The sequence below is a fragment of the Mus caroli genome, chromosome 1 (assembly GCF_900094665.2).
Source record: "Mus caroli chromosome 1, CAROLI_EIJ_v1.1, whole genome shotgun sequence".
NCBI classification, from domain to species: domain Eukaryota; kingdom Metazoa; phylum Chordata; class Mammalia; order Rodentia; family Muridae; genus Mus; species Mus caroli.
In genome coordinates this window covers 73,724,264-73,742,240 of record NC_034570.1, presented here as the reverse complement: position 1 = coordinate 73,742,240, position 17,977 = coordinate 73,724,264, and the positions used below count along the sequence as shown (strand labels likewise).

Below are 17,977 nucleotides of genomic sequence, written 5' to 3'. Positions count from 1 at the left end.
TAACTGTGGGCTCCACCAAAATGCTTTCTTACTTCAAAAGATAAAAATATCAGGGTTCAGTCACAATCAAAAACAAAATTAAAAAAAAATCAAACTCTAACTGTCCAATGTCTGGGATCCACTCATGATATTCTGGGCTCCTCCAAGAGCTAGGGTCACTTCTCCAGCCCTGCCCTTTGTAGCACACTCCTTGTCTTCTAGGCTCCAGTAGCCTGTACTCACTGTTGCTGCTGTTCTTGATGGTCATCTCATGGTTCTGGCATCTCCAAATCACTGCTGTATTCTGCTGCAACTAGGCTTCACCAATAGCCTCTCATAGGTTCTCTTCATGGTGCCAAGCCTCAACTTCTCTGCATGACCCCCTTCAGTCCTGGACCTTCAACTGCCACTGAGGCTGCACCTTCACCAATGGCCTTTCCTGGACTCTCAAAGTGCCAAGAATCAGCTACCCTTTCATGTTTCAAAACCAGTACCACCTGGGGTGACTCTTACACATTACCAAGTCTGGCTGCCAACACAATGTACAACTGTGGCTGCATCTAGAACACTTCTCTGTGCTCTCATGAAACACTTCCCGGATTTCTCCTTAGTGATACTGGTCTCTTCTTAATCACTACTAATTTCTTAGCTCCAGCTAACCATCAATCTTCCCAGTAATGCAAAGGTTTTGCTTTAGTAGTTCTGGTGTCTTATTAATCACAGCTGATTCTTCAGCCCCAGCCAACCAAATCCACAGAATATTCACAATCAAAACAACAATGGCCCTGATAAGAGTCCTTAAATCTTCCCTCTGAAATTTCACAAGCCAGGCCTCCATCATTTGCACTATTCTCAACATTATCTCCCAAGCTCCTATAGAACATCCCACAGAGCTCTTAACATCCCAATCGCTCTTCTAGCTCAAAGTTCCAAAGTCCTTCCACAGTCCTCCCCAAAACATGATCAGGTTGTTACAGGAATACCCCATTATGCTGGTACCAATTTGTCTTGGTCAGGGTTAGTATTCCTGCACAAAACACCATGACCAAGAGCAAGTTGGGGAGGAAAGGATTTATTCAGCTTACACTTCCACATTGCTGTTCATCACCAAAGGAAGTCAGGACAGGAACTCATACAGGGCAGGAATCTGGAGGCAGAAGCTGATGCAGAGGTCATGGAGAGGTGCTGCTTCCTGGATTGCTTCCTCTGGCTTGCTCAGCTTGCTTTCTTATAGAACCCAGGACCACCAGATCAGGGATGGCACCACCCACAATGGGCTGCGCCCTCCCCGCTTGACCACTAATTGAGAAAATGCCTTACAGCTAGATCTTGTGGAGGCACTTCCTCAAAGAAAGCTCCTTTCTCTGTGATAACTCCAGCTTGTTGACACACAAAACCAGCCAATACTCTCACATATCTTACCCAGCTACTATTGTCTACTCTAATTCACCCTCTCCTTTATAGCCCCAAACACCTTTTAAACCTTAAAACCACAAACAAACAAACAAACAAACAAACTGAAAGACCCACAATGTGAGGACTCCCCACATTCTGACTCAGGAGAGGCGACATCCCAAATCACTCACGAGAAATGGTCTTGATGCAAACTGCAAGAGGTTTATTCAGGAAAGATCAGTGCACTGGGGACAACTCGTATCCCACGCAGGGGTAGAGGAGTCAACGACGAGCTCAATGGGTGAGGGGTTTATAAAGACAAAAACCCGCAAACACCTGGCGTTGAGCTATAGAAGACAAAAACCACAGACACCTGACATCCTGAAACAAGGGGGCTATTTTGGACACAGGTCTAGGGGCTTAAATAATTTTTTACTCTCTGTCAGGATCTTTTAAAACAAACAAACAAGCGAAGCATTTAACCCAATCACTTTTGGGCGGTTTGAAAGGCCTCTGACAGTCTGGCTGAGCTTCCTGAAGGGCTTTAATGTTTCAGAAAAGTTGTTCATGGCCCTCATCCCCAAAGAACATTCTCTGGGTAATTCCTTACTGATGATAACAACAATCTAGATTTTTATGATCTTATGTATTTATTTGACTGTCCTCTTTATTCCAGGCACAAAGCCTACCTTTTTCCAGAGTCCAATACACAGCCAATACCCAGGTATGTCACACTTAGTATGTCATTGCCTAATATATAAATGAGTGAATAGCTTCAGTCTCTCAATAGACACTCTGTGTGTGTGTGTCTCTGTCTCTCTGTGTCTCTCTCTTTGTCTGTCTGTCTCTCTCCCTTCCTCCCACCCCTTGCCTTCTTCCTCCCTGCCTCTCTTCCTCTCTTCTCCCTCACCCCACCTACTCAGTGCCAGGCTGATGACTCTTTTCTCCCTCACCCCAAATACACAGTGCCAGGCTGATAATAAAGAAATCCTTCCAAACTACTGTATTCCTGAGTGGCGAACTTCAAAGAGTTGTTCGTTTTTTCCCAGTCTTGTGTGAAAGTCCTGAATAGCCAGCGGAGGACCAGTGATGCCCCAGCCCTTGGATATAAACTCCAAGCAGCATCAGAAGCATGACTATTGCTGCTTAAGCATCTATGAGACACCCCAGATTGAACCCATTCATTTGCACAGCAACTGGAGGTAAAACGTGATGGAAGATGAAGAATTTGAAGAGTAGGTAGGCATTTTGGAAGCCAAGTCTAAAAGGCGAGTGATGACATCTGTGCTACAGTATTAGTTGAACTGTGTCACATGATTACACTTGTTGCACTTAAGAAAGGAAAGCTTGGAATAGTTTACCTGTGAAGCAAGAAGAAAAAATAAGGAAGATTAGTAAGCATGTTAAAATATGTTCATTTTTACATGGTTTTCCTGTGCAGATTGTTATGTCAATCCCAGAGCTTTGTCTTGCATCTTTAATAATTCCATTTCCTCTTTGGGACATGAATGCTTTGTAATTCCAACAGATTCAGCCTCTTGGCAGTGGGAACAGATACCTCTATTCTTGCTGATATTAACTGTCTTCAGTAACTTCAACCTACATGGCTGTGCTGTCTTATTTTCAACCTTCAAATTCTCATGTCTTTATGACCTTCATTTTCTTTCATAAAAACTCTCTGTTCTACTAACACTATTCTTCACATAGTCTTCAAGGCATATTAATTAATAGTATTTGTCTTCTTTTCCCTTTAGTGTTTATGCTCAGTACAGGTCTTTTTATTCTGTTTTTAGCCCTTGCCTTTCACAATAAAAGATTTCCAGGGTTTTTGTTGTTGTTTTTGTTTTTTGGTTTTTGGTTTTTTTTTTTTTTTTTTTTTTGTCTAATTATTTGGTACCAGGCATAGTCAAAGTGAGGTATTAGGAATGCATGTTAAATTCAGTGTATGTACAATTATATGTATCTGGGTGGAAGAAAGACAGAGATTGTCAGAAACCTAGAAAGAGACCAATACAGAAATAGCACAAACCTCTTCATTGGTGGTGTTCATCGCTGGGTGACCCACACAGATGAATATTTGTACATTGGACAGTGCCACACTGCATGTCCACAGCCATTGGATACTTCCCAAGTCACCAGTCCTGATGTTGCTGGAATGGTTTTAAGGATTCCATCTAGACTTTCAATCTCAGCTTTCCTATGGCCTGTCAGGCTGGTTGTCACTTAATTTACTTTATTTGCATGTTATTTCACGTGTACAGGAGCTGTCTGCAGGAGGTCTGTGTACCACATATATGCCTGGTGTCCTTGGAGGTCAGCAGAGGAAGTAAGACTGTCTGGAACTACAGTTATAAATGGTTGAGAACTACCATGTGGATTCTGGGCCTTTCTATAGACATTTGTCCTTCTGTTTAGAGCAGCTTTGTCAGAGAGTACAGAGAAAGCATTTGTGTTCATCCTTCTTCGCTGAACTGTAAGAACGGGGACATTGCTTTCTTTACCCCTGTTGTTAAAATGTTCGTGTTATTGAGGGTTTTTTAAAATAATTTTTAATTTTTTTTAAATTATGTTATACTTGCATAACTTCCTCTGCTCTTTCTTCCCTCCACCCTTCCCATTTATCCCCCTTTCTCCTTTCAAATTATAGTCTCTTTTTGACTGTGTGTGTGTGTATACATATATGTTTCTGAATACATACATAAAACCTCAATGTATATAATATTACCTGTGTGTATATGGTCATCTCAGGAATGACCAGTTCATATTGGATAACCAACTGGGGAGCTCTTCCCTGGGAAGACCTTTCTCCTGCTCTCGACATTCATCGGTTGCCTGTGACTCTTTGTCTAGGGTTGAGGCTCCAAGAGATTTTAAGCCTTTCCACTGTAACCGACATTTACCTAGATTGCACTACTCCCCCTCCCCCACCCCCAAGTGTGGTGATTTGAATAGGAATGTCCCCTGTAGACTCATGTTTGAATGATTGGCCACAGGGAATGGGCACTTTTAGGAGATGTGGCCTTGTTGGAGGACATATGTCACTGTGGGGTGGACTATGAGGTCTCATATTTTCAGGCCTGATCTCAGTGGCTCACTCTTCTTTTCCTGCTGCCTGTGATATAGAACTCTCAGCTTCTTCTCCAGCACCATGTCTGCCTACACACACCATGATTCTGACCATGATGATAATGGACTAAACCTCTGGGATGGGAAGCTAGTCCCAATTAATTTTTTTCATTTATAAGAGTTGCTGTAGTCATGGTGTCTCTTCACAGCAATAAAACCCTAAGATACTAACAAAGCCTCATTTTGAGCAGTGCTGTGGAAAGAGTCCATTCATAATTAAGGTAATAAAGGCATGATTAGACCTACTCTCTTGGGACGATCTTATATTTTCTAATTACCAGCACTTTACTGGAGATGGTGTACACTTTATTTCTATGGTTTAGAATACATGAAACCTGTTTCTGTTTTTCTAGTTCTCACCTTTACAGAATACATAATACATAAGGTTTATCAGGTTTACTGGATTTATCTACATTTATATTCTCCTGTAAGTATGTGGAATATACTTTCCCAAAACTCAAAGACACTTAGCACTTCAACACCCTATAATATTTACTGTCATAGATTATGAGATTCCAGTTTCAGATAGTGTGCTATTACTTCTTTATATTACGCATCAAGGATTAGCAGGACAGCTCAGAACGGGTTTCATTGGTTTATTTACCTATCGATTCTTACAACTCAGATCTTACTCATTTCTGACCCAGGTTTTCAATTGCTGCTGCATACCCTTAGTGCGGTCTGTCACAGAGCACTTGTAAATGGTAATCCCTCAGAGCTTAGCAAGTCCGAAAAGCCTTTTTTAATCACATTCTCATACATAAATGAGTGTTGTGCTGGATATAGGATGCCAAATTCAAAATTATTTTATCTCGAGACTTGGATGACAGCTTCTTTTCTTACAAGCATCCAGTGACTTGGGGTTCCTTCTCCTTCTGAAGCTTTTAGGATTTTCTTTTAAGGGCTCTGAATGCATTATGATTCATCTACTTATATAATCCCTTAAAGACATTCCTCCTGCTGAGTACACAAAAGGATATGTCATTCTTCAGCCCAGAGAAGTTTCCTCTCTTGTTTTCTAACCTCTGTTGTAACTGCATCAATTACCTCCTGCTCATAACACCCCCAAATCATGACTTAAAACAGTATATCTTTTCTTTCCTATTCTCTAATCCTGTTGGTTAGTTGGGTGGCTCTTCTGCTAGTCTCACCTAAGGTCATGATGACTCAGTTGCCGTAGGCTGGGGTAGTCAGATGGAATGGCTGTCATGCTGAGATATACTCTTATGTGACTTTTTTGTAGCATGAAGATCTCAGGACAGCATTCTGATGACTGCACATTCTGTCAAGTAATCAATGCCCCCCCCCAAGGAAGCAGATCCTGAAATATATATACATATGTGTAGTTAATTAAATACAATGTATTATATATATATACACACACACATATATAATTACACTGTAGCTGTCTTCAGACATACCAGAAGAGGGCATCAGATCTCATTATAGATGGTTGTGAGCCACAATGTGGTTGCTGGGTTTTAAAATCAGGACCTCTGGAAGAGCATTCAGTGCTCTTAACCACTGAGCCGTCTTTTATTAATCATTTTATTTGTTTACATTTCAAATGTCATCCCCCTTCCCTGTATCCCCTCCATGAACCTCCACCCCATCCCCTCCCCTTTGCCTCTAAGACGGTGTTCCCCCACCCACCTACCCATTCCTGCCTCACCCCTCTAGCATCCCTCTTCCCTCAAACCTCCACAGGACCATGTGAATCTCTTCCCACTGATGCCAGATGAGAAAGTACTCTGTTACATATGTAGTAGGAGCCATGGACTGGCCCATGTATACTCTTTGGTTGGTGGTTTAGTACCTGGGCGCTCTGAAGAGTCCAGTTAATTGATACTTTTGTTCTTCCTGTGGGATTACAATTCCCTTCAGCTCCTTTAGCCCTTCCCCTAACTCTTACATTGGGATCCCAGAACCAACCCTACATACCATAGAGGGCTAATATCCCAAATATACAAAGAATTCAAGAAGTTAGACTCCAGAAAACCAAATAAACAAATTTTAAAATGGTGTACAGAGCTAAACAAAGAATTCTCAACTGGGGAATTTCAAATGGCAGAGAAGCACCTAAAGAAATGTTCAACTTTCTTAGTCATCAGGGAAATGCAAATCAAAACGACATTGAGATTCCACCACACCAATCAGAATGACTAAGTTCAAAAACTAAGGCAACAGCAGATGCTTGTGAGGATGTGGAGAAAGAGGAACACTCCTCAATTGCTGGTAGGATTGCAATCTGGCACAACCACTCTGGAAATCAGTCTGGTGGTTCCTCAGAAAATTGGGAATAACTCTACCTAAAGATCCAGCTATACCACTCCTGGGCATATACCCTAAAGATGCTCCAACATATATCAAGTAATCAACTTTAAAAGAGAATGTTTGCTTGGGTTCACAGTTTTCAGCCCATTATCCATTGTTTTATTGCTTTGGAACCATGGTAGAAAATGCGTAGTAGACTAGGCTTTTTACTTTATTGTGACCAAAAAAGAAGAGAGATGAAGAGTCTGTAGTCCTAATATCTCTTCCAAAAGTATTCCCTCAATAACCTATCTTCCTTCCTTTAGGCTTCATCTCCTAAGAGTCTGGGTCACCACCTCCCAACGGCACTACAGGCCAGTGACTAAGCCTTCAATATTGAGAGGTGGCTACCTGGACTCTTAGGAGACAGCAAAGGGGAAATTTGAAAGGTTCTTAAGATATAGCCTTCAAAATCACATAGCACCACAATTTCCTATTGGTTCAATCACACTATGTGACCACCCCAACTCAAGAACTGGAGAACAAACTTCAGAGCCCGAGCTTGATAACAAGCATTGCAAAGAACCTTTTTCTCACATTTAAACTCCCACAGATGCCCATTGACTCTTTGGAAACTGCTTCTGAAAAGATGTTAGAATTTCTGGATTCCATCCCAGTGTTTCTAAATTCCTCCATTTTTTGGCCTAGACAATGTAATAAACAATCAAGATTATACTGAAGCACCTTACGCTCACTATTGCATCTCATTAGTGAGATCGGTTCTTGCTAGAACTTCTATAAATGTCAGACCTCAGGCCATGGTGATTAGACACATGGCCCATATGGTATTAAACACCTGCAAGTCCCTTCAGAATAATACAATAAACCTTCTCAATAGAACTATGATTCTGGGAACATGTTCAACTTGTAGAAAATGGAAACAGAGAATCCCCTCTCACTCTCAGGTGCCATTAACATTCTCATTTACATAGAGATGCCTCAGTAAATGCCCACATACTTGTTTGTTCAAGAGAAAAATATCACATTTTCTTACTTAATCACAGTACTTCTAAAACAACCCACAAAGCTTTTAAATACATTCTCAAATGTTTTTCTAGTTAGTTTTATGTTTCCTTTAGCTATTCCCTTTCATTCCACATGTGGGAATTGGTAAAATAAGATAGTCTGCCTCATTCCCAACTTATGGCAGAAAGAGCACATAGATTATTAATGGAAAAAAGGCAATCAAGCTTTCAGAAATCTGGGTGCCTTTGAATTATCTAGACTTTACCCAACATCTAAGTGTGCCTATAGCCTTGTGCTTACTCGTGGTTTTAGTAATTGGCATATAGAGAGAAATTAAATAAATGATTGATGTCTAAAATGCATAAATAAAATTTGAGTTTAAATGCTCTCCCTTCCTCATGGCTGCTATAATTTGAGGATCTAATGTGAGACATCCCACCAACTTCAGAAGGCATTTATTTGGCTAATACTCATTGAATGTCTACCATGTGGCAGCTATTTTGTTCAGATACATAGATCTACTAAAGACAAGACAGACAAAGCCCACAATCAGTGTCTATGTTTTACTGGAAGAGACACCTGATGAAAAGTAAACAAATTATCTGACATATGGACCTTCATCAGGAAACTGGAGAGATGACTCAGCAGTTCAGAGTACTTATTGCTCTTCGAGAGGACCCAGAGTTAATTCCCTATATCCACGTGGTGGCTCACAACTCTCTGTAACACCCTCACACAGATACACATGCTGGCAAAGCATCAATTCACATAAAATAAATTCTAAAAAAGATAAATAAGCAAAGATGAGGAATCACGGCATGACAAGAACATCTATTTTAGACAGTGACAGTTTCCTCCTCACTGTCCACATGTTCACAGGCCAGCAGAATCCTGAATGAAGCCAATGAACAATATGACTTCATTCTTGTCTCCATGGTACAGTTGTGTCTCTGTTATTAAATTACATAGCCAGATCATTAAAAATAACATAGAGCTAAATGTCTATCCAGAACCATTCTGTTAAAAAACATATATAATTATATGATTGTAATACTAATAATCAGATGAAAAGAAGCTATCAACTTAAGAGTGAGAAAAAGAAATGAAAGGGGTTCAAGGGAGGGTAATGAGGAGGGACTCCATGGAGGAAGGGGAGGGGCCAGTGATGGAATTCTATTTCAACTAAAATTATACTTAAAACACAAATCACCTTTCAGTAACAAAATACCACAGTCAGGGGATCTTATTCAACAGACAGTAAATCTCTTACAGGCCTGACATCTGTAAAGTATGACTAAGGTGTTGGAAATGTTGGTTTCTGCAGATGATCTTCTTTTGGATATGTCCTCATTTGGCCTTTCTTCTTTCTATATACATACAAAGGAGGCATGAGTTTTCTAGAGCCACTTCTAATGTGGGCACTAATCCTATTGGTTAAGGGCACTACTCTTATGGTCTCAGTTACTTCATTAGAGGCTCCATTCCACATACAGCTCTACTTGGAACTAGGGTTTCAACATATAAAATTTGGGGACATTCAATCTGTAAGACCTTTGTACCTAGGAAGTGGCACACTTGCAACTTCAACTCAGAGATCTGTGGCTGTAGAGCTCACTCATTGTCTATCATGACACAAGGTAGCACCCAACTGAACAAGGTGCCTGAACAATATACTTCACAGATACAAACCATTATTCCCAAGAATGCTGCTATTTCTTGTAACTTAAAGTCTCTTGATGCACTGGAGTTTCATTTCAGAACTTTGAATATGATAAATAAGCCTTCAGAAAAGATCAACATTAATCAGTTTGATAATTACTAGAGGAAATGCTAATATGCAGCAGATTTGAATGATAGCCTCCAGGTAGCAGTAACACATGGAGAGACACATGCATGCACAAATATACACACATGTGCACACTGCCTGTGTCCCCTACCATTCAACATGCTGCTGGTAGGAGATACTTGTCCTGTATCTCCCAAAGGTCTCAGCCCCTATTATGATCAGGAGTAGATAGGACTTCAACACATGAATCTGGCAGTGAAAGAAGAAAAAGCATTTAGTCCATGACGTTTCACACAGGGAAAATGAAGGTACGTATCTCCTGGAAGCCTTGAATAGGAAGCCATGAGACTTAATCCATCCCCACTGACTTGTGTTGTTGTCTTTTCAAGGTATAGTGTTAAAACGGTGAATATATTGTTTAAAATGTGAGTATCTCATGGAATTTGGATTCCAAGATTTTGAGGAACTGAGGATGTAGCTCAGAAGTACATGCCTAACATGCACAGGGTCCTGGGTTCAGTTTCTAGCACCCAATAAACAAGGCATGGTGGTATAATATGTTGTGGCACACACTGTGACCACAGCACTCAAGACTTGGAGGTAGAAGTGTCAGAAATTCAAAGCCATTCTTGGTTACATAGTGAATTCTGAGCCATCCTGTGCTATGTGAGACCCCACCCAAAAAGGGGACAAGTAGAGCTGGAAATGCTAAAGCTTCACCCCTTCATGGCAACATCTAGTTGCAGCTAAGCAGTTGCCTCGCGCAGTATTCCCATTTCTTTCTTTTATTCATCCGGTTTCTAAGGATATTTGATTTATGCTCTTGAAGTGTCTCTACTTAAGTTATGGTCTCATATGTCCTCAGTTTCCCTTTCAGTCAATCAATATTTTTACATGTGTATCAGTCTGAGTGGGAACTAAAATGCCTATTCTCTAAACAGATTCACTACAAGTCACAAATATCTATCAACGAATAGTTGTTCTCTCCATACCTTTGTCCAAAGAAGTCTCCTTACGTGCCAAAAATATCTCACTTCTGACTGCACATCTGGTTCATCTCTTTATGTTTTCTAGTTAGTTTTATGTAAATTGACCCAGGACAACCTTAAACATCTCCCCCACGAACTTATTGCCATGTCACAAGCACTGTGTCCATCAAAGGCTTGCGCTTCCCACCTCTGCCACTGTGTATTCATCAAATGTCAAAACAACAACAGAATGACAACCTGTCAGATGTGGTCCAGAGTCAGGACTCACAGCAACAGCAAATGCTTCTGATCACCAGAGGGGAAAAAAGTCACTATGACAATAGCTGTATATCAAGTTCAAGGTCACAGTGAACCAGCAGGAAAGACCACACAAGTAGAATTTCTCAGGAGCAGTTTAAATAATTTATGACAGAAAGATAAGTGTCTGCTTGAAAAGGAAGACATACAATTTCATGCAAGTGACCTTTTCCTACTGTGTCATCGAGGGTAAGGCAATTGGATATCTCTGCATGGAAATAGATGTGACTGAATGTAATGATCCAGGCTAATCCCCTGTGTTCTCTTCTGACCTTGCTTGTCTTCTGTCAGTGACCCACGAGGAAGGTTCTGACAGGTGAGGAAGCCTCTAGTCAACCTTATCCCCAATAGTCTAGCAAGGAATGATTTGTGTCTGGTAAAAGTAAATTTTATATCATAATTTATTTGAGGCAAGTAGAAAGAAAGAGACTCTTTGATTCCAAGTCTCTGTCCTTTAAAACCAGACATCCCAATAAGAGGAAACTTCCATTGAAAGCTTTGCTCTTGAATTCTGGGACAAGCACAACAATCTTGCCCTGTTTGGCAACGCCACATATGACAAACTCTGTAAGGATGTTCTCAATCAAGTGTGTCACCTTGAGAGTGGACTTTGAGTAGTCTTCTCCTGTTTGCCTTTGGAATAAGATGTAGAACTCTCAGCTCCTCCAGCACCATGCCTGCCTGGATGCTGCCATGCTTCCTGCCATGCTGAAAATGGACTGAACTAAATCTGTAAGCTAGCCCCATTTAAATGTTTGGCTTTTAAGAGTTGCCTTGTTCATGATGTCTCTTCACACCAATGGAAACCCTAACTAAGACAGTGTTAGTTGCAACACCATGCTTATCTGCCTGCTGTCAAATTCCCCACCATGATGGACATGTATGTATCTGAAATACACCCCAAATAAATCCTTTCTTCTATAAATAAGCTTGATAATGTGTTATATCACTACAATAAAAATGCAAATAGGACAGGTAGCATACCTGAGTATGTAAATCATATCACTCTGAGATAGGAATGGTTTTCCTTTTGGATATTTCTTTTCAATCCTTTTGTACAAAGTTTAAATTTTACTGTATATACCACTGGCTACACATTTTTCATTCAGCATTTTGAGGTCCAGAATTCTATTTTGTTGTATATGTAAATTTTATTCATTTGTTATTAGCATTTGAACATTTAGATTATTCCAAAAGCTTTGCTATGGACTTTTAGTGCATTCGAAATTTTAATAGGCTACAGTTAAGAACGTGTGTGTGTGTGTGTGTGTGTGTGTGTGTGTGTGTGTGTGTGTGCTATTCATCCATGTGTGTTGTGCATTTGTGTCTTCATGTATCCACCATGTACACTTTCCTGACTGATCCATTTTCCTATACCTAGTAAGAACTTCTTTAAATGCTTGGTGTTGTTTTTTTCATTTTAAAAGATTTATAATTACTGAGTCTGTTAGTTTTGTTTCTTTTTCCAACATGTTCACTACCTTCTTAGGCATCTACAAAAATAAGTATTTCATTACTTTAATATCTACAATTACTCAGAAGTCTGGATTTTTTCCATGTTTCTTTTCTTGTATTCTTTCTCAGAACTACATGTAACTTTGTCTTGAATGTCATGATTATTACTATATTGTCATCATAGCTTTGTATTATGTTCAAAAATCTCACTAGATAAGTCTGTAGAAATAAGCCTTCACTATCAGGTTATCAGATGTTGCATAATGATTGTCTCCAGATGATCTTTAGAATGATTTTGCCAATCTTTCAAGTCCCACTGAGATTCTCATTGGGCTGTCATGAAATGTATAAATTATTTAAAATATACAGTCTTCTTTGCCAGGAACAGTTACCATTTTTTCTTTATGTTCTTTTGTATGTCTCAGTAAAATGCTAGCATTTTCTTCATTACAAAAACATCAAACTCTAATTTAAAAAAATCCTTGTGCATTTTACATTTGAAAAATTCTTGTAATAGGAACACTTTCCAAATTTTTCCTTCATAGTTACTGGTAGTGCTTAGAAAAACTACTGATTATTTTAAAGTATTTATTCTGTACCAAAATAAAATTTTGGATCCATTTCCTCTGGTTTCTAGAAATATAATCAAATTGTCTATAACTCTCTTATAATTTCCAACAGTTATATATTATTTTGTGTCCTGTGTCATTGCTGAAAACAATTGTAAGAGAGAAATATAATTGCAATACTGAATATGATTTTAAGACTGATTTTTACTACCCACTTGTGTAGAATATTTTCTATAAGACAATACAAGTGCTAGAACAGAAGCCTTCAAAAGGATGGCTTTACAGCTGGATAGCCTAAGTCAGGAAGCCTATTGCTATATAGTGTATTTAAAAAGAGAGTCTACAGTGCACTCAAAACCCTTGAAACTACATTAGACAGCAAACAGTCAACGATGTAGGAGATGTTAGTTCTGGAGAATAGAGACTCATTTCAACCTGCTTGAGCAGTGGTTCTTAACCTTCCTAATACTGCAATCTGTCAATACAATTCCTCTAGTTGTGGTAACCACCATGCCCCAAAATTTTTTTGTTACTTCATAACTGCAATTTTTCTACTGTTATGAATTGTAATGCAAATATCTGTGTTTTTTGATGGTCTTCTGGTGACCCCTGTGAAAGGGTCATTCAGCCCCAAAGAGGACGTGACCCACAAGATGAGCACCACTGTGCTCCAACAAGAATTTCATAATCACAAAAGAACACACATAATATGCACTCACTGATAAGTGGATATTAGTTCAGAAACTTAGAATTCCCAAGATACAATTTGCAAAGCTCATGAAACTCAAGAAGAAGGAAGACCAAAGTGTGGATACTTTGGTCCTTCTTAGAAGGGGGAACAAAATACCCATGGAAGGAGTTACAGAGACAAAGTTCGGAGCTGAGACTGAAGGAAGGACCATCCACAGACTGCCCCACCTGGGGATGCATCCCATAAACAAATGCCAAACCCAGACACTATTGTGGATGCCAACAAGTGCTTGCTGACAAGAACCTGATATAGCTGCTGAGAGGCTCTATCAGTGCCTGACAAATACAGAAGTGGATGCTCACAGCCATCCATTGGACGGAGCATAGGGTCCCCAATGAAGGAGCTAAAGAAAGTACCCATGGAGCTGAAGGGGTCTGCAGCCCTATAGGAGGAACAACAATATGAACTAACCATTACTCCCAGAGCTCATGTTTCTAGCTGCATATGTAGAGCAGAAGGCGACCTAGTCGGCCATCAATGGGAGGAGAGGCCCTTGGTATTACAAAGATCATATGCCCCAGTACAGGGGAGTGCCAGGGCCAGGAAGAGGGAGTGGGTGGGTTGGAGAGCGGGACTGGGGGAGGGTATAGGAGGCTTTGGGGATAGCATTTGAAATGTAAATAAAGAAAACATCTAATTAAAAACAACAACAAAAAGAATTTAGTAAAAAACAACGCTTAGATGTTTTGCCAAATGTTTCTGAAAAACTCTGAAATCAATCTCATAGAGGTTAGTTAAAAAGCAGAAAAGGCTGGAACTGTAACTGAGCTAGCAGAGTGTTTGCTTAGCATCCATGAGGTTCTGTGTATGATACCTAGAACCCTTAACACCAAGTGTGCTGGTGTAATCCCAGTATTTAGAGGCAAGGAGACCAGGAACTTAAGGTCACTCTAAGCTACATAGAAAGTCTGAGTCCAAACTAGGTTTGTGAGATCTTGCCTCCACACTGAAAAAGCAAGTAACACATGCTGGAAAGAAGAGTACTCAATAGAAGTACTCAAAAGTGGGGTCTGTGACAAACAAACTATGAAACAGATACGACCATCCAGTGTTAGACAAGGCCACCATTAAGATCCCATCTCACTTTATAGTCTTTATTTCCATCATCCACTTATGTACTTACTCTCTAGGGGGCCTCATGCATAAGTATTTGCTGAAAACTCATTCTATTAAAATAGAAATAACATATCAGAATAACCCACTTTTTTTAAAGATTTACTTATTTACTTACTTATTTATTTATTTTATGTATATGAGTGCTCTAATTGTATGTACACCTGCATGCCAGAAAGGGACATCAGATCCCATTATAGATGGTTGTGAGCCACCATGTGGTTGCTGGGAATTGAACTCAGAACCTCTAGAAGAGCAACTAGTGCTCTGAACTCCTGCATCATCTCTCCATCCTCTAACCTACTTATTTTTATAGACTAAGTTTTTAATAAGTATATCTTAAACTTTGAACATATAAAAAAAGTTGTTGGCTGGGACTGTATCTCAGTAGACTATGTTTTCAATCAAGCTCAAAGTTCCAGGTTCAATAACCGGTCCTGGTAATAAATAAATGAATAGTATTAATAAGCAAACTAATTTGGTGGGAAGAGTTTAAAGACTTGGCCCATTCATCCCTACCTACATCAGTGAATGTCTATTAGGATGGGCACAAGGTGTCAACATACACAGGAAAGAGAAGCAAAGTTTTCTAATCACCAGGAGGTGGTGGCGCACACCTTTAATCCCAGCACCTGGGAGGCAGAGGCAGGCAGATTTCTGAGTTCAAGGCCAGCCTGGTCTACAGAGTGAGTTCCCGGACAACCAGGGCTATAAGAGAAACCCTGTCTCAAAAAAAAAAAAAAAAAAAAAAAGTTTTCTAAGCAATTTCACCCTGTTGAGAAACTCATTTATGTTTAAACATTCACTGAATTTCTAAATATTTCCATCAGAGTGTGTACTATTTAGAATTTTACTTTTCATTTTCAACAACAAACCTCTTGAGGAGTTAGGTAATGAAAGCCGTAGGTGCCTTACGCATTTCTCATTCAAGATTAATGGTCACCCTGGGTCTTCTCATATTCCAAAATCTCCCTAGGAAACCCTTGCCAAGAAAACATCCTAGAAGCCAATAACAGCAAAGTGTATCTGTGTGGACAGAAACCTGCTTATCTTAAGGGATCTGTGAATACACACCAATAACACATTTCAATAATATCCTCATAGTTCACATGCCACTTTGTGGCTAACATCAGCTTTTCGTAATCAATATCTGTCAAACTTAGTAATTTGTCTCAAAATACAGGACTACAGCATATTTTACAAAGAAAAGAATTATTTGTGCATCAGTTTCAACGTAACAGTTGGTGATTGTGTGAATATTTGATACCAAATGTGGCAACAGAAAAGACTAAATGGCAAGCATGGTGGTGGATGAATGATGAAAACAAGAAACCCTGCCCTTTACTGGAAATTTTTGGAATATTCTCCTCACTCAGACACAAACAGTATTCTATGTCTGTTGATTGACATGAAATGAAAGATAGGAATGTACTGTTCCGGAAAACAAAACCCAGGATGAATAAGTGATGGACGTCCTTTCCTTCCCTGGACAGTCTAACCCAGGCGCTGAAAGACGGTAGAGACATGAGCTCCATTGTTCAAGTGACATGTACCATTTATAGGCAGGCTGATCCTGCCCACTGTGTAGGTTGTGTATTTGACTCAAGAAAAAGTTGGTCTAAGAAAATCAGCAATGGAAGCTAGCATCCAACTCCTGCGGGTTATCCAAGAAATGCGGGCAGAAATCAACAGACTAGAGAGTGAGAACCATGCCCTCCGTGTGAAGCTGACTTCAGTTAGGCAGACAGCATCTAGCTCAGGGAGAGAATCAGAAGATGAAAGGGAAGAAGCAGCCGCGTGTGACCAGTCTCTGGGGACCCTACCTGGTGATGTTCCCATCGATTCTGCACCAGCTGTGCAGGAACATCAAGGTACTGAACAGATGTGGCTCTTCTGGGCTATGCTGATCTTTCCAAGTATCTCCCAAACCACTGATTTGTTGGGCTACTCCAACAACATCATTATTTCGTGTTTGCGGTGTTTGCTTCCTCCTAGTAGAATAATTTTGAATCCCTAGTCAACATTTCCTTTAGGTTCTTCAAGGTATATGTTTTGACAATAAAAAAAAAAAAATGACTTCTGAGTATAGGAGGAGAGATAAGAACAGAGGTGTAAAAATCCGTCACATTCAGAACAGTTTTCTCAATTCGATTTTAACTATATAAATTCTTCAATGCAGAACAATGGATGTGCATGTTGATTGGTGCGCTCACTTCTTATTAAGCTCAAATAACTTTATAAATGCATTAGCATATGGATCAAAATCAGACAAATATGATTCTTGGAGATCTGTTCCTCAGTCACTTGACTCTGAAGTCCTTATTAAAGTCCTTAAATCTTATCCACCTGGAAATACTGTAGTACCTGCCTCTGTGCTGATGACAACTATTTGCAACAATAAGTACTGCCTGGCATTATGCAACAAATGACAGGCACTATCTCTTGTCTTTCTGCAGAATTTCTCTGTCCAATGTGAGCATACATTACAATCAAGTCAATATATATGTGCGCACGTGTGTATGTGTGTGTGTTGTGATATATACTTGCAGTGATATATATATACACATATATGTATATCTTGATTGATATATACATCAACTGATATATATCAATACCTGCAAGTTCCTATATATAAACATGTATACATATGTATATATATTGAATACCTCAAGATACAAGGTCAATTTTTAGCATATTTTAAATATCCCATTTTTCACCAGAGATACTTGATTCAATAATTATTTAAAAGGTTGGAATCAATAATAAGAAACCTGTTCTACATTTCAGTTGTCAGTGCTTGCCTACAACAACATATTCAAATAAAAGTGATATACATAATTAACTACTCATAGCTCTTAATACCATCCATCAAAGACTTCAGGCAATGCCAATTAGTGGTTGTGAACAGTTTGACAGTGGAACATGTCACATCAGCTGGTGGGTCTTATTAGACATTTTCCTTTCTAGTAATGAGTCAAAGCATTTCAAAGCTGCAAATACATTTCTGTCTGGATTTGCATAACTCTGTCTACTGATTATCTAAGGAAACTATAAAAGAATAACCTATAAGATTAGACCTCCTTATTTTAAAATAGAAAGAAAATATTCAGCTATTTATAATATATCCTTACTACAGAGTTTCTAATTCCTTGCAATGGTGACAATTTGTACTGAATAATTCTTCATTGTGGAGGTCAGTCTGGATGTTGCATGATGTTCAGCATCTTCTGTGCTCCAT

The 17,977-nt window shown here is 39.5% G+C and overlaps 1 long non-coding RNA gene across 1 annotated transcript in view; it reads right to left on the bottom strand.

Annotated features, from left to right (window-relative positions):
- Positions 1 to 2,364: 2,364 nt before the first annotated feature.
- Positions 2,365 to 17,977, bottom strand: part of LOC110294591 — a 30,808-nt gene continuing 15,195 nt past the window's right edge. Inside the window, exon 3 of the long non-coding RNA XR_002377957.1 lies at positions 2,365 to 2,635. This is a non-coding gene — a long non-coding RNA (uncharacterized LOC110294591). The remainder of the gene's footprint in view (positions 2,636 to 17,977) is intronic.